The 20,119-nt window shown below is 49.9% G+C and overlaps 1 pseudogene; it reads left to right on the top strand.

Moving 5' to 3' along the window:
* The first annotated feature begins 346 nt into the window (after window positions 1–346).
* LOC144160784 (uncharacterized) lies at window positions 347–19,806 on the top strand (annotated as a pseudogene).
* The last annotated feature ends 313 nt before the right edge of the window (window positions 19,807–20,119 follow it).

Raw genomic sequence — 20,119 nt, 5'->3', positions numbered from 1 at the left:
AGCCAGATACCGCGACAAGGTTGCTGAGGCTGCCTAGGTCCATGCCTGGATTCTTCCTGTGATGCCTAAAATCCATGTCTTGTAGGGACGCAGCCACTACGTGCGCCCGCGTAGGGTGATTACAGTGCAGTGAGCGCGCGTCGAACACCGATAGTGACGTCAGTGTGTCATGTGCCCGTGCGCGCGTGTGCGATGAACAGTGAGCCGCAACAGACACGTTGTAGTGCGCATAAAACCCGGAACATGCGCACAACCAACCAAGTGGCTTAAAAGCGGCGCTCACAAGGGGAGTTGGACGACGCAGCGCGGCCGCAACGGATCGCCGGGATGGGAGCGGAAAGAGGCCATGAACCGCAACCCCGACCCTTGGCCATCCGGGACTAAGCGGCACATCTGGTGGACGTGGACGGTGTGGCTTAGGACAATGTGCTCGGACACGTTTGTGAGTGTTGGTGAAGCACCGTCTTATTTTTTGCACAGGGGAGGCAGTTGACTTTCTTATGTCGCGATGCTCCCATAACCATTCTATTCTATGCGGATGTTTTTTCCACATGTCTTTCTGTTGCCGGGAATAAACCGGTGATTTCTATTCCTTGTGTGTCGGCGTCGCTTCGTCGGGCGGGGTCAGGTTCGCGAACCTTTCACACCGGAAGGAGGGTCCTTCAGTCTATATATAGGGAAGTACGCGCAGCGTTCGACCAGGTGGACTCCGAGTTCCCGGGAAGGGTGCTGCAGAACTTTTTGGGTACTTCCCATTGGTTATTTTATGGACAGCAGATTGCCGGACCGACTGCCGAACAGCAGCGGCCCCTTTATGAGCATGCGATCAAAACATTTAGGAATGGGCGGTCTACCTTGCCAAACTTAAATTTCAAGGATATTACGGCAGCAGAATTACGTGAAAAATTGGCAATAAATGAGTGAAACAATCAAGACCTTCGGCTGCTACCCCGATAGCCGCATAGTTTGCCAATACCCCGAATGATTCCGATACACCAAAACAAAGCCTCTGAATCCAACTGGATGACTCAGGTCATCGTCTTTATTGACCAACACTCGTGTGGGAGACCGAATCAACCAGGCGCTGTATCGCTGAAGCATTCCGAACTACAACCTGGACTACATCTGTCCGAATACCTAAAATCTAACCCTGAATAAAGTTTACTCCCTCCCTCTCTCCATTCCTCCCTCTCCTTACTTAGCGTCGAGTGGGAGTGGGACACTTGCGTTTTCCAAACTTATGACAAAGAGTAAAGCGGTTATATTGACGAGATCGAGAGCCGTCCCCTGCCAGTCGTCTGGCTATGCCCGGTAGGCAAAACCTAGGGCCGTCGTGTGTACCGTGTCGTTGCCGCTGAGCGACGAGTGGGCTGGCGTCCATACCAAGCTTACCTTTCTTCCCGGTAGCTCGGCCGTTCTTGATATTCTGCCTCTTAAAAAAGTACGACAGACCTTCTCTGAGTCTGTGATGACCATTCAGGATGATTCGTGTGCCATTGCCGAGGCAATCACCGCGCCCTCTGCCAGAAGAGGGGCTTTAGCAACGGGGATTCTCGTGTGTTTGAAGCTGCAGTGACCACAGTCATCCTGGCACTCAATCGGGCATAACCTAAAGCGCCCTTGTAAACCATCACCGCTTTTTTCGCGAATCTTCTCTAGGGCTCAGACTCTACGCTCCCGCCTTCCCTGATTGAACTGCGGAGGCATATTCCTTGGCAGGAGAATGCTCATTTAGGTTTGACGACTGTAGGGACATCTGCCATGTCCTGACACGGCCATCGTGGGACGGACATGCCCAATCTGCTGAGGTTCGTGTCCGCAGCGGTGCCCGCCATTCTGTTTCTGGTTGGCCAAATAAGTCTCGCTAAACTCTCCAGCTGTGTTGTGTGCTAATAGCTCGAGAAATGTGTACGTGGAAATGCGCATGGGAGCCCCAGAGCCCATGTGTGTACGTTATCCGTATTATAACGTATCGAGTTTGACCAAGTCCGCTTTGGAGAGTGTGGCGTACGGGATGACGTATATGATCGTAAATACTGTGAAGGCTGGGGGAGCCGAAGCATTTACACCTTCCTGGCCCCCTTGCTTTGGCGGAAATACGTCGTAGCATGTAAAAGATATCTGCCGCAAAAGTTGGAGCTCCTGGTCATCCGCTAGTGATGAATGAATTAAGAAGTCACAAGTCCCCGTGATCATCGTGAACGGAACACTAATCGTACCAGAATCCCGCACCAAGATCTTGGGCCTCACTTTTGAGGGCTGCAGGAACTGTGCCTTGCTGCAATACTTTGCGCTTGAGAGGCCTGAAGGCATTTCTTGCACTAACTGCTTGATGACACTACGCAAGGTCACACGCAAGGCTGAGTTTGTGGATTGCCGGAAACCATATAAAACAAACGCATGATTGGCTAAAACGTGGCTCCATTTCTACGTGGCTCTTGTAACAGCGCTGCTAACTCTACTTGGTCCGTGCGCCGCAAAACTGCATAAAGAAATATCCAGAACTCAACTCTTCCGTTTTCTCATGGCAATGTCTAGACTTCATTTAAGATTTAGCCGTAAAGTCCGGTCAGCAGTTATATTAAAACCTCAGCACGATTTGTATCGCGTGAAAAAAAAAGCACGGTACCCGCCAGAAGCGCCAACTACGGGGGGGCAGTGGGGCTCGTGCCCCCCCGGACGGCTTTACGGGGGGGCAGAGCCCCCTCCGGCCCCGGCTGAGGATTTTTTTTAAGCGCTTGGCTCGGCTCTGCGCCCGTCGACATCGGACTGTTGGCCGTCCTGTCTGCCAACTATTGTTTACAATAAGGGTTATGATCTTGAAAGACAGTTCCGTCCTCCCGATGGGCAGGGGGAAACGCAGGGCCGTGTCGCTTTTTTTCACGGTGAGTTAGACGTGCTCAGTGTGTGGATTGTTGACAACAATGTAGCGCTGCGCTTGGCTATGGTGGCTAGGAGGGTGGCCCTTCTAGCCACCATAGCTTGGCTTCAGCAGCACGCCAGCAAAGCGACATTTTGTCGGGAGCATAGGTCGGCGCACTCGATCGTGAGTACACTCATTTGTACTCATTTGTACTCAAGCTCACGAGTGAGCACGATGATGAGTGAGTACACACCCAGATTAAAAAAGTTAGTATGATGACGATTGAGTACAGGGGTAAATCCACTACTCGTGAGTACAGAACTCATGCTTGCACTCGTGAGTACATGCACTCGTGAGTACAGCAGTGCAAACAAGTTCTATCACAAACTCAAGTCTGGACGTACGTGTACGAGTTTCAGACATTTGGCGCTGTAACTCTCAAGGATGGTAAACTCAGGCAACGAAAACTGCACCTCCCTCCTTTGCCTGTCCTTGTTTGGCGCTGTTAGCGTTTTGCGGCGGTCGCTCGCTAAGCGGTCGCGGTGAAAAGAGAAAAACGAGGGGGCTATACGCCTCGAGCGCGGCCTGTAGGGGCGCCACTGAAATCCCCCTAGCGGCCCGTTTTGAAAGCAGCCGCGGGAGTCCACGGCCGGACTGGAGCAGCGGCGAGCGCGCACTTTCATACGGCCTGCGCACCCAAGAAGGAACCAATACAGCAGATTCTTTACAGTGGGGGCGCTTCGAACCCGCCTTTCTGTTAGTCGACGCATCGCTTCTGGCCGAGCGCAGCTGTGTGTTTTAAGAGCGAATGCTCTTTATAAGCGACCCCAAACCATCCACCGCCGGCGTCGGCGGCGGCGTCCGCAGTGCTCTTTAAAGAAAAAACAGCATCTGGCGCCAGGTTTCGATCCGAGGACTTTGCGGGCCGCAGCGCGACGCGCTACCGACCAAGCCACAGACGCGACGGTGATATCAGTGTTAGACGCGCCTTATATCTTTAACGCATTCAAACTACGTCGTCAGCGGCGTGCGTTGGCGACTCAGCGGCGTTATAGCGGCTTGATAACTGCGTGGTGTACACGTGATACTACAAACCCGATGGAAGAGATGGAAGAGAAGGCGGCGAGGGGGTGGGCTGCGGGGGCCGAGCGCAAGCGCCGCAAGCGGGCCGACAACCGTGCATTCGCACTTTCACATTCTCCCCCTCGGGGAAATGCGGGGGAATTTTTTGACAGTGCGCTTCGCTGCCGCCGGGCCGCTCAGCCCGACCGGAGCGTGAATAGCAGAATCACGTTTAGCTAAGCGATAACCCTATCTCCCTCGACGGGAAATCATTCGCGTCACTGGTCGTGCTCTGTGCGTGTCCAAACCAAGACATCATTCGAAAGGAAAAATAAAAAAATAAGAAATGATATTATAGTCACGGAAAGTGCCGTGTTTATTTGCCTGTCTCACCATTTTCATATAATACAGTCGCTGATAAGATATGAAGACCTCGCATATTTTTCGTCATGCGCCCCGCGTTGAAATGTTTCTTTCAAATGTTTGATTCGGCGCTTCCGAATGATAATGTTAGGCTGTTTGACCCTAATAGACCCAAAATTCAGAAGGGGGTAAGGAATCAACTATTTTAAGAACGCCCATGTAAATTAACACTGGCAGGTATCACCTGTAACCACGGCAGGGCTAGGGCAGCGGCAAATCCGCGCGCACCGCTCATCTACCCCGCCCGTGCTGTGGGTCAACTGGCGAGGGTTGGTCCGAAGCGCCACGAACTAGCGGCGGTGAAAGGTGGGAACTATACCCGAAGCGCAGGCCGTATGAAACTGCGCGCCCGCCGCTCCTCCAGCCCGGCCGTGGGGAGTCCGCGCCCCGCTTCCCAGTGCCGCCGCTGCTTTTGCGGCCCCTTCACGACTGAGATTTACCGTTTGCGGGCGTTTGAAATCCATGTTTATGTGGAGCAGTCACTCTGTTCGCAAATGGGGTATGTTTACCACAGTGTAAATGTTTCTGACGCGATCTAAGTGTGGTATATTCGGTCTGTATAAGCGCCAGGTGTGTGTCACAGGCCAGCGTCGCGGAACCGGCGTATGATGGAGCCGATTGAGTTACACTGACCTGAATTTACTAACCGTGTCTCCGTAACCACCGGTTCCTCAGGTGTTCATACGGCTATAAACTACGATTTAAATCGGTTTTGTGCGCTTACATAATCAGCGGAGCACTCATACCTGACAGCAAGCCAGTTACGTTACGTTTGCCGATAATATACCTCAGATATTGATCACCACTATTTACAAGCCAGTCTGCGTTAATTTCGGGAATATTCAACAAAAGTACAATGGACTATGCATAATTATACTCGGGGATCAGCACACGACAGAGTCGCCTTGTCGTGAGCGCCCGCAAACATTTATCTGCTACATATATCCTCTGCGAGCAGCGCGGAAACGGGCTTAAAATATAATCCATGTCCGTGGCTAAATGCTTCTTTAAAATATCGTCATATGGCACAAGAAGCCTGCAGAATGAAGCAGAAACTGAAATCAGAGGTCCTTATCACATACCACACTCTTCCAACGACACCTTTCATCGCTTGTTGAACAGCCTACCCTGTATACTTCCAAAAATGCGTGCGCCGTACGATCAGCTCTTCGTTGAAGTAGAAAAACGAAAGGAAAGTGAACGCGAGATTTGTGTGTGGGATTAATAAAACGTTCATTGCTGGATTCCGTTCCGCATTTGTACACAGCGTCCCCCCCCCCCCCCTTCGATGTCTCGCGAAATAGCAGTGCATTTCGTGTATTTGTTGGTCTAGTGAACCCTACCTGGCTTGAGTTTCGACGAACGTATTTAGCATGTCAGAAGCTGCACTGTTTCTTTTTTTTTTTCATTTCCGTTAGAGCTATTATGTTTCTTAATTCCGCACTTGCACAGCATTTATTTTTCCGTGGTTTCATTAACTTGCTTTGGTTCTTGCTATATTGCGTGTGTGGGCACATATTTAACGACGCACAGGCTTGAAATATACTTCACATTTTCGCATGGTTTATATTCTTATGAAAGGTATAAGTCTTTGTCCAAGAATGGTTAATCACATCCCCGAAAAATATTTTTCTGCGACGTATATATTCTAAACGAAGCCGCATTCGTTGTCCACGCTGCAAAATGAAGCCAACCTCTCATTGTGCCAGCATCAGGTCTAAACGAGGCGACAGTAGAATTCATTTGTGCCTGCTGTTTTGGAGGTGACATGGGTGATATGTTGCTGCCGCCGCCGACGCACGGAAGAGCGGCGACGAAGCGCGCAGAACCGCGTCCCCGGGTAGCTCTTGGAGGCGATCGCGTACTCTACGAAGACGCAGCTGCTTTTTAAGTGACCTAACGTACTCTTTGCCCATAGACGTCACCATAACAAGTTTGTTTTAGGGCGCGGAATGGCGAAAAGAAGCGAAACAGAGCCCACACACTGAACGAGCCCCTATCAGCCACGCAGCGCAAATCCCGTCAACGCCGCGGAGAAGCGGCGGCAGGCGGCGCAGCGATCGCGAAGCTCGAGGCGTATAGGTCCCGGTGGCAAGCGCGGCCACAGTTGCTCTGTTTTTACAGCACCTGTTGATTGGAGCAGTTATTTTTATTTACAAATGCGCGGCCTGGGAACGCGTAGCTGCTTCGTTCCGCTTGCTTCATTCAAATTGTTTTAGGGGAAGCGGTGCAGGCTGCTCACAATGCATGCACTACGCGCACCGAAGTCGCTCTTTTCCGGTCTTAAGCAGTTTCCATGGATGCATGTCATGCTCTGGAGTTGTTTCGTGAGCGGAACCGCTCATTTAAACAGTCGCAGTTAGTTTACGTGATTCGCGTCAAATTGACTGCATGGTTTGCGTCAACCACATGGTTTTATTAGGCTCCCGTTTTGAAACTTTTTGCTCAGGTTTGGTAGGACTATGTCCTCGTGCTGTCCATTTACAAGTGAGCATATAGCCCCACCGTGCAGGTTGTGGGTTGTTAATCGGACATCATAATGTCCAGTCGAACGCGTGTAACGCCTTGTTTCGCCTCGCATACTTCGAACAGCTCTGGCATCTTGCTGCTGGAGGAGCGTTTTGCTTTCGAATGGCAACCCGATGCGCTGCTTCTCATTTATGCCACCGTGTAATGATGAAGCTGACGACGACGGTGAATTTCGGTGGTTGTTCTTCCCCTACTTTCATCTGCTGTTTACTGGCGGGGCGACCACTCCTCGCTAGCAACTTGTGCAGAGTTTAAGCTCGCACTGTGGAAGGCCTCGTGAAAGGGCCGTTTTATATGATGAACGCCAACGCCAGACGTTGGGTTTTTACCTTTAGCTCGCGTCTTGGAACGTCTCGTAAAACATGTTGCTTGCCCATAACGACGCCACCGCATTTTTTTTATCGATAGCTCTCAGCTTCATCAGCGCTTCTCGAACCAAGAGCTGTAGATTTCCACTGTGCAACCAACGCACCAACACGGGAATACAGTGACGTCAGTGCAAGCTATGACATCTCCGAAAAGCCTGTCTGCAAACTTTGTTTTCGAGGTCACAAAGCACGCCAGAGCAGTTGGGCAGTGCTGTAACGGCTGCCAAGCACCGGCAGCAACTGGGTTCACTGCGGCCGTCGACTGCGAGCGATACCCGCTCCAAGCCTCCAAAACACATACACTGTTGGGACTTGGCCATCCCAGCTCAGTCACTACTGTTGCGACGTTGCCCTGCCCAGTCCGCTATCGACGTGGCGCAGACCATAGCGACGAAGTAGCCGAGCTTACGGTTATTTGAAGCAGCATTTATATACAATATATACAAAGGTAGCAAGAGCGTTACATGGCTAAAACAAGCCCGAGAGCACTTCTCAACTCAGGGCCTTCGATGAGATGCCGCCGCACGACCGCTGCTTCCGGGCTGGTTTTATACCCCCAGGGTTCGGTTGCAGCCGCGTGCAGTTCTAATGCCTCTAGTCGGAGCTATCACTGGCCGAATTATGAGTCTGGCGAATGGAGGTGAAGCGATTGCGTCAGCCGAGCCGCCACAACCGGGAAAGGGAAGGCGACTCTGCGGCAGCGTATCCAGGCGCTATTTGCTGCCTGTCCGCAGGGATTAGTTCGTCCCAGGCATGATTTGGTCCAGCCGTCGCGATGGGAAAGGGAGAGCAGACTCTGCGGCGCCTTTCCCTCTAAAGGCCGACCTCCATGCAGCGAAATGTCGGCGAAAAGGCGGCGAACGTCGCCCGGCGGCGGCCGCTCCGCCGCCCGCGTCGAAAATACGGCTGTTCACCGGCGATCTACGCGAGCTAGATGTCGAACGCGCGGCGGCGAACGCGACCGGAAGCGGCAAACTGAATTTTGAGGCCGCAGCCAATCACAGCCTCGTACTTCGTTGTACTTCCTGTCCTGTCTTCCATCGGCGGCGTTCGCCGCGTCGCGTTGCATGGAGGTTGGGGTGGACGAAAACTGAGCGGCGCGTCAAACACCGGCGTCCGCCGCGCCAAGTTCGCCGAGAAACTTCGCTGCATGGAGGTCGGCCTTAAGTCGCGGCACGTCTGACGCGGGCGCTTTGACCTATGCGCGAATCAACCCCGCCATCGGCACGTCGCCAGGTGCAGCGAATTTGTGTCGGGCGCTTTGGCACAACACACTCACGGATATAAAAATGAGTGGTCAAAGTCAGACCCGTTTCGGGGGCTCTTAACGAAAATGAACTTAGCAGCACGTAGCGCCCCGGTTGTGTCCCTTTCTTTTTACCCCCGAACTGCCCATTAAAAAAAACAAATCGACTCGTTTTTTTGTGCTGATGGTTCAGTCATGCAATATTTTTGAATAAATGTGACCGGTAAAACACGTATTCAAAGAAATTTGTACTGGATGCGTCAAACCGCTGAAGTTCACGGTTCATAGATTTGCGGGATGTCTTATTTGGGGACACCTGGTAGTTAGCCGACGCAATGTAAAAGGCCCTCACTGCTGAAGGTGCCCCTTATGATGATGATGATGATGATGATTAGTGGTAGCCTCTTTGTTGCGGGGTGATGACGTGTCATCTCATAGGGACCCCCCCCCCCCCAACCGCTTGCTCCCCCCCCTCCCTTCGCCGCTTCGAGGCGCACTCCAGGTCTGCCCCCCCCGGAAAAATAAGAAGTCTACGCCACTGGTACCCGCGATCAGGCCATTGCAGAGGTGAAACGCCCCACAAAGCTGTTACTAGGATTCCAATTATACTTTCCTATCACACTGCGTCTCTTCATGCGTAGTCAACACTTACAATCCTATTTTGCATGCTCCCCCAATTGCCTACCAAAGAATTTTTTGGCCCGTAGATGGGGTTAGGGAACGAAGGGGTAATGCAAAATTTGCCCTCTTAAGGGACACTAAAGTTAATTTGTCAAACTTCCGTGTTTGTTTGCATTGCATAGGCAGTGGCGTAACTAGGGGGGGGGGGGGGGGCGCAGGGGGATACAAGTGCCCCGGGCGCCACTTGGGAGGGGGCGCCGAGCCGAGTCTGCCCAACTTGTGGCCGAGGGGGAAAAATGGCAGCGGAGCTATCTTTCAATAGCAGGCCGGTGCAGCTGCAGAAGTCACTGTTGGAGAGGGTTCTTTTTTGGGGTTATTGGTACGGCATTGTAACACAACGATAGCCCTGCGGAAAACGAGGACGAAGAGAAGGGACACAAGGTGGTGGTGGACACACACGAGGCGTCGGCGCCCCCCGCATATCCCGCCAAAGCGCCCCGGGAGTGTCCCCCTCTCTTCGTCCTCGCCTTCCGCGCAGCTATCCTTGTGTTACAATGCCGCTGTTCAAGCAGTTAAACTGTTCTCCTTCTCGGGAAGCGCCGCACACATGTATGAATACTTAGGTACGCCCGGATGAGAGAGTTCGGCAGGCAACACGGGATGATATCCGGTGTACTTGCGTGCGTGCTTTTCGCATGTGTTTTCATGTGTTCTCGTTTGTATTCCAGCAGCGGCGAGAGGGGGGGGGGGGGGGTGCTTAAAATTTGTGCCCTTATATTTCGGTTAGCCCTTTGCAGGTATTCTTACAAGGCGAGGTGAACAACGTTCAGGGAATTGTAGAGATTCTGGTATTTAAAAGTCGCGGAGCCTATTGTTGTCAAGTATGAGTCGGAGACGGAGTGCAAGGGTCAAAGCTGTAATGCCAGTCAGTAGGTACCGTAAAGACATACTTGAAGTTTTCTAAGTTATGGCAAATAACGACAAAGAAACGAATTAATGAAACGAGAAGTGATCGCACACTAGCTATTGCACCAGCGGATGTTAAGATATGATGTTTTTCTTTTGCTCGGCTTTTGGAACACGATATTGTTTCAAATAGATCCTGTTTAAAGGCTCAAGAATTAACTTTTACGAGGCTGCTTTAGACATGAACGCTTTTAGAGAACAGTTTCATGACGAAAGGGAAACGCTGGTGAGTGAGTCACTCGATGAAGGGCTTGGTGTCTGTGAGTCGTGGGATGTAAATGTTGAAAGGCGTTCGAGACGAAAAAAAAACCGATGGCTGGTGAAAAGTGGAAAGGAGAGGCGTGAACGGCTAAGCAGAAAATACAAACGGTCATGAAATCCACATTCGACCGTCTTCATTCTGAAGTGGACGAGACGTTTCTGGCCTACAGGACACCGATTCCAACTTTGGCTTTCTCCTGGACATAAACACGCTGTGCTACGGTGACGACGAGAACGAACTAAGAACAACATTACGCCCACCTCCCCTCGCGGGAACCCTGGTGTGATGCGACGCTGGGGGGGTTCAAGCGCAAGCGGAGAGCGACCGTCGACCGAAAAGCCGCCGGAGAGCGGCACACTGGTTATATTCTAGGCACTATATATGCGCAGCGCGCCCGAAGGAGAGGAAACCGCGGAGAGAGAGAGAGTACTGCACATGCGCAGCACCGCGCGCAGCACCGCGCGCAGCACCGCGCGCAGCATTGCCCACCGGCGGAGTGAGAGTGCGCTGGGCCGCACACGCTCTCACTTGGGCACGCGCCGGCGCCAGTGCGTCTGCCACGGCTATGACGCAACACAATCCAACACAATCCACTTTAATCCAATCCAAATCCAATCCAAGCCAAGCCAAGCCAAGCCAATCGAATCCAATCGAATCCAATCCAATGCCCCTCGCGAGAGAGTGTTCGTTATCGGAGAGGAGAGCGGGAGAGTGGCTGCGGACAACGGACGCACGCCGCGGACAACAACGGACGCACGCAGGAAGGACAGGGTCGCCGACAAGAGATGCTCTGAGCGTCGCATCTAAAATTGTTACACCTTTGACGAGTTTTACAGTTCCGACGGTAGCGCGCAGGACCTCTATGAGGAGACTTTAGATTGCCCATTGCTGCTTTCACGGCGTGTTGACGGGAGATTATCAAAACCTGAAGAACTTCTGAAATTTATCCTACAGTATGGGGAAGACAACGTATTTCCCAACCTTCGCGTCGCGATTCAGATAACGTTAGCCATAGCCGTTTCCATATCGCTGGCTGTAAAAAGTCGTTCAGCAATCTAAAACTAATACTTTCCTATTTGCGGGCCACAGGGGCCCACGACAGACTTTCTTATGTTGCTCTGCTGAGTGTGCAAAGAGAAGGAACTGTAAAAAGAAACTTTGATGACATTATAGAAGTTTTCTTTATTTGCGTTATTGATTAATTAATTATAATTAAAGAGTTTCAAACTCAACGAATGCGTTTCTCGACAACTTGTTCACGATGAACATCATCAGCACTGGCGTCACAAGAGGCAATGGATGCTACCAGGAGACAAAAGTGATTGCAGGAACGAGTTTTTGAATGCATCATTAGCATTGATAACAAAATGTGGGCATACTATGCAGATTTGAAGTATGAATAAATATTCTGCGCAATCCGTTTAACGGTAAGGCAGCGAAAAACGATAACAACTTTGTACATGCGTACTTGGTCATTTTCTTCTGTGTGTTTGTACATAATTTATGAGCGTCGCCTTATTCGTGTAATGCGAGGCCACAACAGCGTACCAGCAAACTCCATTTCTTCTTTCACTTATTTTTCTACGCAGTGACTAGAATTACCTCCAAGGGATCCCGACATTGAAAACAAAAGTGTTTTCCTACGGAACGTTTAGCCAATGTCGACTGTTACGTTCGACGAAACGCAAAATTGCCAATTAATGTCACATTCGGCGTAACTTCAACCGAATGATTTGAGTTACGCCGGGCCTAGCCAGGTATTTCACCGTAAAAAAATACAGTGCGAAAATAAAACAAGCACATCGGCCGTACGGAACACTTCACAGGCGACCCGGAATATCACAAAGGAGCAGAGGACGCCGCACCTGGCAGTCGGCGCCCGATAAAAAGGGAGGGGCCGCAGTGTCGTACCATTACCTCCCAGACAGTAATGGTCGTACACCTTCCTCTCAAACAGGAACAAAAGCTCGTTCCTCGTTCTTTCCAAAGTTTGGAACGAGCTCCAATTGCAAGTTCATTGTGAAAGGAACGCGTTCCAGTTATATTTCCAACATTGAAACTTGTCGCTACGTTAACGTTACATTTGATTTTTTTTTATTAAAATATAGTGCCGGATAATCCTGAGGCGAAATAAAGTGAGCAATTCAAAACTCACATCGAATTAAGTATATTATACGAATATGAACACCGCCTGAAGCAGATTATCTGGCGATAAAAAGAACCAAAATCAACGCTGCCACACAAATCTTTTGTGGTAGCACCCGACATACTCCAGACATTCTAACTGCAACATCCTATGCGGCATGCCTGCATGGGAGAAGGAAACTACAGGAGGGAACGTCAGGGGACAAGCTTGAAACCTATCCAGCTCCCTCTCGTGTTGCCTAGTCATAAAAATATAACAGAGAACTCACGAAAAAAAACGCACTATAGTCAAATAACAGGCAAGCGGTAGTACTTTGTTGCGCCTCAAGCGGTCGCCAATCCTAACTGTATATTACGCGCCGCTTACGTGCATGCCACTTCAATGCCGTGTGCAGCGCGCGCTTCGCGGCATGTAAATCCGAGACGCGCAGATGGACATGCCGACGAAGTGGTCGCACGCACCTGTCCAATACTTTCGCACCGCGCCTTGGCCATAAAGTGTCGCGTGCCGACGCGTTCTAAAGTAAATAATGACAGAGGAGGACATCCGGGCCTTTCATATTGATTTTATTTGATTTCACAAAACACACCATACTTGTATCGATTGCTCTATATGCACTGGACGCAATAGCGACCTTTTTTAACTGTTTCTGCCCAGGTCAACTTCTAGGTTACTAACCTTCGATTGCCAAGACCGCAGGCAGTCCTGAACTCACCGCAGTCTTTCCCAGCCGCAATCCGGCATTCGTTTTTCACATATATTCCTATGGCGCGATTTAAAGGGGCACCAATGCCCGTTTCTCATTGGCGTCTGCACCCGCCGTTGAGACAAGGCCATGCGCACCAGGTGCATGCAGCCTGCCGACAGGTGCGGCCCGCTGCGGGGTTATTCTTCTTTGAGGAAGCGCGTTTCGTGGACGGGCGGGAAAATTTGGCAGCCTATAGGACGAGAAACACAGCAGCGGTCTCTGGCTTTTTGTACTAGCTTCAGCGCCCTAAAGCCTTGGTGTAAAAAGCAGCCAAATCTTATAACTATGGCAAGTTTACAGAAGGAACGCCGTTGTTCCCTCTCTGTTGCGTGGTAACCATAACGAGTTACCATTATTGTTCCGGGGCGCGGAATAAATGGCCCCGGAACAAATGGTCCCGGAACTAACGGTCCCGGAACAAATGGTCCCAACTTCAAACTAGGAAGAAATGGTCCCACCACTACTGCTCCTATGCATGAGCGCCTGTATGAGGGAAGGAAGGGGGTCAATGTATTTATGTTTATATGTTTGTATTTGTGCAATGTATTTTGCATCTGTTGATATATTATATATTTGCTAAGGCTGAATTTACTTAAGTGAAATGCGGTATACAATTTTTTTGTCGCACATGTACGTCCTCGCGTGCTTCCTTTGCTCGCCTTGTTGTTTGTTATTCCGAATAGCAGGCAAACCATTGGCAGACATTTCAATCAAAATCAGCGCGTACTGGGCAGCCCTCGGCCGGTGTTTGAAGCGAATACAATAACGGGCTGCCATAATTTTCTTATTTAGTGGCTCTAAGCGCACTTGCTTCGTAACATATTGCTTTGCTTGAGGTGACCCTCATTGCCCTATTTAGAAGAAATTGGCCATGGTGCTGACTGTCGCGGAAGCCTGGCTTGACCAGTGGCTCAGCCGATGCTCGCGATCAGACGTACGCATGTCTCGGGACTGTGCCTGTCACCAACCTCGCTTACTAGCGGCGTCCCGCGACAGGTGCGGCTTCCTGGAATACGGCCGGAGGACTCACAAACTATCTTGAATAGGAAGGGAGCGTGGGGTCTGGCCGTGTGTGGAAATAGTTGCGGTGACTGAGAAAACTTCCGAGGAGAGGGAGGGGGCAGAGAACTCACTTCGCACTCACCCGTGAAGTGCTTGCTCGCAAGAAATTAATTGCGCTTCTTTCTGAGGCATGCCTCTACATATTCTGTAAATCATGGATGTAGCCGGATGTTTCCAACGTGGCTTCTTTTTCCTTGTGTTTGCAAGTAGCACATTCATTGGTTATATAGTGACAAGGCCGATAATTGAAATAACGATATTTTGATAAACCAAAAAAGTCGAAAACAGTAAAAATGAAAACATACCAAAATCCAATAACGGAAGGGAGAGAGAAGTAATAAATAAGAATATTCGTCTTCAAAATATAAAAAACGCGAAGACAAAAATAAAAAAGGCCGGAGAAAAGCGGCAGAAATACGAATAAAAAAATTCCCCAAACGGGCCAATCGTGTAATGCCCTGCACTAGCACAAAAATGCATGGTTGGCAGAAACACCGCGCTTAATCGTTAAAATAGCGTAAATTGAGATAACCGGTTTAACGGAATCTGAAAAACAAAGAAAACAAAAATTGAAAAACTAAAGAAAATATAAACTGCACTCCAGAAAGATACAGCAAATTTGAACAGATAACCCACGTAAAGTTTTATAGAGTTATTTTGCCCCAAGAGGTGAGTGGGACCATTTGTTCCGGGACCGCAAGGCAGACAGCCTTGTAGCAGCTTCCTCGAGAAATGCGCGTCAGGCTTGCCGACAAGTAGAGAAACGAATCAAAAGATCGCCACATAACTCTGCACTTTAATATAAAGTTAATTTTCTGCTTTACCATTTACCGCGTGCCCACCTATGTATTTTCAGTAGAGCGTGTACCCCAATATACAGTTTGGTACTAATATACCTGTTTCAGTGTGGAACTCTATAAACACAAAGAATAAAGCTTGGAATGTTCTTAATTCCCGGACAAAAAATGCGTGCGAACCATTCCTTCAAGACAACATTTCAGCTTTATACTTCAATGGATATCAGCGTACTGACATATGCATATAAAGTGACTGCTTGCGCCACAATTAAATATGGCGTAATAACCACCCCGTCTGCCCATAATATTTGCCGCTTTCATAAAATACATGTTTCGTTAGTCAGCCAGCTATTATAATTAATTTCTTGAGATTTCTTCTTTCCTGGGAAGAATAAGAGAGTACCAAGGCATTACCTTCTCTAACCCGCATCAATTATTAATTGTATTTGTAAAAAACTCTTGGCCCATGTAAGCTTTGTTCTCGGCACGAGCTGCAGACGCTATGAACTGGAACTTCGCCGCCCTCGACAAGAGGTTCTATTTTGTAATTTCCCACTTCTCCTTTCCTTTCGTATGTTGGATATGAAAAGAAGTGTACGTGCATACGGATAAAAAAAATTTTAAGAGAGAACTTCAGTGACCCAGGTGGAATTCTAATGCACATCGCCTCATTGTACGGCTATAAGTAACACGTTTCAAACCGCTCGACCAAATGTTAATTGTTCCTCATTATTGCATAAAAAACTAGTCCTAAAATCTCACCCTATATATCTACGATGACAGGACGAACCTACGTACGCGTTTCAACTATTATTTAGCAATTCGCCCCTGTTAGTCCGTATATCAGCAACATTCGTGTTGTTTGCCAATTTGACGTCACCTATCGTACAACGGACCCTTGCAATAATGTTGCATAGATTTCATTGAGCCTGGCGGTATTTAGCACCGACAGCTGTAAACATTTTTCAGTGCTTACCTCACGTCGAACGTCGGTTTAATTTTCATTTCGGACTTAAATTTTTCTGTGGCATACGTCGGACGTAACTTCAATTTCATTTACAGGCTATTACACCGGAGGTAACTCAAAACACTGCCATAAAGTTCTGTCGCACATAATTTTAATTTCAATTTCGGGTTCGTAGGACATAACTCAACACATTGGCTGAAAGTTTTGTCGGTTGTAAATTTAAATTTAAACTTTTGGGTCCATCGGACGTAACTCTAAATAATATCCTTAAGTTCCGTAGGACATAACTTTAGTTTTAAATTTTAGTTTCCGTCGGACTTAACCCTAGACACTGCGGTTTTTGTAAGCTTGCGGACATCTAGTGTACTGTACGATGCATGGATGCGCTGTAGGGAACAATCAATCAAGTAATCACTCATTCGCTTGCCCAAAACATCCAAATGGCCGTTATCGCATACAGATAGTAGTAGTAGCAGTAATAATAATAATAATAATAATAATAATAATAATAATAATAATAATAATAATAATAATAATAATAATCGCAATCATTATCATCATGTGGGGCGCGAAAACATATTTGCCATGGGCGCCGTCTTATCTAGTTACGCCACTGTGCATAGGATGTCTCAAATAAACACAATTTTAATCGTTTATCGGGCTCATAAAGCGGCATTTAATTTATAAAGCCTAAAACAAGAAAGAAATAGCATGCGACATTTGCGGCGGTGGCAACACCTGACAGCAGTGACGCGTATTCGAGTTGAGATGTGATTAGACGATATCCAAGATTGGAATTCAAACCAGTTTCCCTTTCGGTTCTGTTAAACAACATGCTTGGCACCCGACGTTATGTTTGCTCGCGCATTCTCGATATCTCTGGAATCGGCATACTGCGCTTCTGCCATGTTTTCGTCTGTAGAACGCGTCGGATAAGCCTGCCAACACCGCTTAGACTCGTGACGTTCACTAGCCGAAACCTACGCAGTGGCTGAACGCCCTACGTGTGACGCTTAACTGCGACAGGATTCTCCCACACCCTTGGAGCTTGTCTGATTTGTCCCTGTGCGGTAAGAGGCGTGTTCGCACCAGGCCGAGAGTCGGCTGTTGCGGCACTGTGCCCGCAAGCAGTCGGTGCTTATGTCAAACCACCCCAACGGGAACTCGCCAACACGTCAGTGTCAGTCTGTACGCTTTCTGTCAACTCGCTCGTGTAGCGATGGAGGTTGCAGCGCAAAATAGTGAATTCAGCATAGAAAAGATAACGTAAGTACAAAAAAATATACTCCCCCAAAAAAGTTCTGTCGGGGTTTTGAACTTGCTATTTGCAAAACAGCGCCCTCATGGCAGGGCGTCAGACCACTCGGACATAACAACAGCGCTGTCGGGGGTGGAAATATAAAGTCTATAGTGTATAGCCTGTTTATTTCTTTAGTTTCAGGATACCGTGCAGATTAGGTGACTCTTTCTTGAATAAAGGGTCCCCCTAATTCCCACGAATATTTTATTGTAGCGACTGCAGTCCTTAGGCAGCAAAAGCGATCAAAAATGTGTGGTTGTGCTTCTGACCGAGCTCACCGAGCGTATAAAGTGCTTTCTTCCCCGTGGTTTTACGCTTTACAATAAAAGTTTAGGTTGATTTTAATTGCTTAGTACCTATATTCACTTCGCTGACTCTTCTACCGCATTCCATTGGTCTTAGGTTTTCTACCAGCGTACTATAGTCAGCGAAGCATTGCATGTGCACTTGTGTGGAGTTACTTTGATTTCACAGACTGATACAGTCTATGATACAGTCTGAATACAGTCTACAAACTTACAAACTAAAGGCACATTCTCCCTGGAACAAATCATGTCGGGGCTTAGTTTCAACTGAGTGAACGAATTTAGACGACCCGCCGCCGGCCGGCCGACTGACTGTCGGAGGGTCGGCGAGCCACCCAGTATCGCAGTCAAGCCAAACCATCTCGAGTCGGCAAGGAGGATAAAGGTTGGATTGATTTTTCTACTAAATAAAGTCGCGTAAACGCACCGAGAGGGCTCGAAACATGGCCTAGGTACTCGAGACTACAATTTCCCCAAGTAATCCCACGAGGTTTAGGAATCAATTCAGTGTCCCTTTAATGCAAATTCCTGCGTGATTAAATCATCATCTCCGCAGCACTCAATTGTATCGAAGTGCAAAATGTTCCCAATCACGTAAAGTTGCATGGGGTGCTCATGGCCCCTCTAACGTCTCCTTTATCAAGGCACCATGCTCACGATCAATTTATTCCTATCAGGCCTGCGTAAACAACTTAATCATTCCGTTTTTCTCCTCGTGCAATACTGATCAGGCAACGCACCACACCAATATTCGCTTATAAAAATTTTGTCATGAGTCGTAAAAAATCTTTTCAAACTCAATACATGCTTTTCTGCGAAAATAGCTATGGTAACTTCAGTAGATTTGGTCGTATTATATTTTCCACTTCCAACTCAGCGAGTGGTGCCCTCCAATCTCCTTCAAATGAATGAATTAACAAAATTAACTTTATAGGGATATGTATAACGCGATAACTTTGTGCAAGGGCTAATAGAGACATTTTCTGGCAGGGGAGGATATTAGGCCTTGTTACATTGTTAAAGAGTAATCGTTTATTGGAAGAGATGGCTGATTGGCCTACAAAAAAGGGAGAGGGGGGAAGTTACACGCAGTATCCCCCCCCCCCCCCTATCTGGGTCTGGTTGGGTCTGGCAGGACATCAACCAGCTCGTGGCACAGGGTAGAGGGTGCTCGCACCAGTGGGCGCTCAGGATCTACAGAGCCTGCGCTGTCTCGCGTGTTCTTTACGCACTCCCCCTGGTGAACCTCAGGGACGCCCAATGGAAGACCCTGGAGCTGGCCCATCGAAAGGCCCTTCGGCGCTGCGTCGGCCTCCCAAGAGACTCCCCAGTGGCCAGCACCCTGACGGAAACTGGAAGCTGGCCCATCCAGCTGCTCGCCACGCAGACAGCGCTGCGACATGTGGAGCGCCTGCACCGAGAACCTGGAGGTGACCACCTCCTCGCCAGGCTCCGCTCGAGAGGCCAATCCCGCATGGGCAGCATGGCCGCTCTATTCGAGGACTATGTCGAAGTCCCTCAGAGGGCGTGCCTTCTGCCCCCACCGCCGCCGGCAGCCGCACCCCTAGACATAACTACCACGCTGCCAGGAGTTAGGTCCCGGGCGAGACTGCCGGAGGTCGGGATTCGTCAGGAAGCGGCTGCCCTCATAGACCTGGAACCGCCGGGACAACTGCTGGTGTACACAGATGGCTCGGTCCTTCCAAGTGAGGGCCGAGGTGCTGCTGCCTGCCCTGCCCCGGCCAGGGGAGCTCATCGGCAATGCCGGCTGCCGTTCCCCACCAGCTCCACAGCGGCCGATCTGGCAGGCCTACACTTGGCCGCGGACATGCTGCGAGAAGACCCACCGCCAGCGGCCACCATCTTCTGCGACTCCCGGCCGGCGCTACTTCGCCTGAGGGAGACATCTGCACCACGGGGGCGAGGTGGCCACCTCGAGATGTCCCTGGTTGCCAAGCTGCGCGACCTGCAGGGACAAGGCTGCAACCTCCGACTGCAGTGGCTTCCTGCCCACGTCGGTATACCGGGGAACGAGGCTGCAGACGATTTAGCCAAAGCAGCCCACCCCTCCCCAACGGCCCCAGTTTCTGCGTCCCTGGTGCGCTGTGATGTTGCCAGGGACGTCATCAGGCGTGAGGTGACCGCCCGCCACCCCTGCAAACGAGTGGCCACCGGCGAGGCCCCGCGGCTCCTTCCCACCAGAGGGATAACCCAGACTGAGCGGTCCCTCCTCCTCCGGCTCCACACCGGCTGCTACAACACAGCAGCACGCCTCCACAGGCAGGGCCGCAAGGCCACACCCACCTGTGCCCACTGCCCCGACCCCGAGAAACTGGATCACGTCCTCTGCTCCTGCCCTGCGTACGCTGGTGCCCGGAACAAACTGGTGTCTGGATACCGGCGGCTGGGGCTACCATTAAGCACCGCAGAGGACATCCTGCGTCCTAGGCGGCC

Source organism: Haemaphysalis longicornis, unplaced genomic scaffold, assembly GCF_048455015.1.
Source record: "Haemaphysalis longicornis isolate Haplotype H1 unplaced genomic scaffold, Haemaphysalis longicornis Haplotype H1 scaffold_1, whole genome shotgun sequence".
Taxonomy (NCBI): Eukaryota; Metazoa; Arthropoda; class Arachnida; order Ixodida; family Ixodidae; genus Haemaphysalis; species Haemaphysalis longicornis.
Note: the sequence above shows the minus strand (reverse complement) of the source record. Positions and strands in the feature narration are given on the sequence as shown.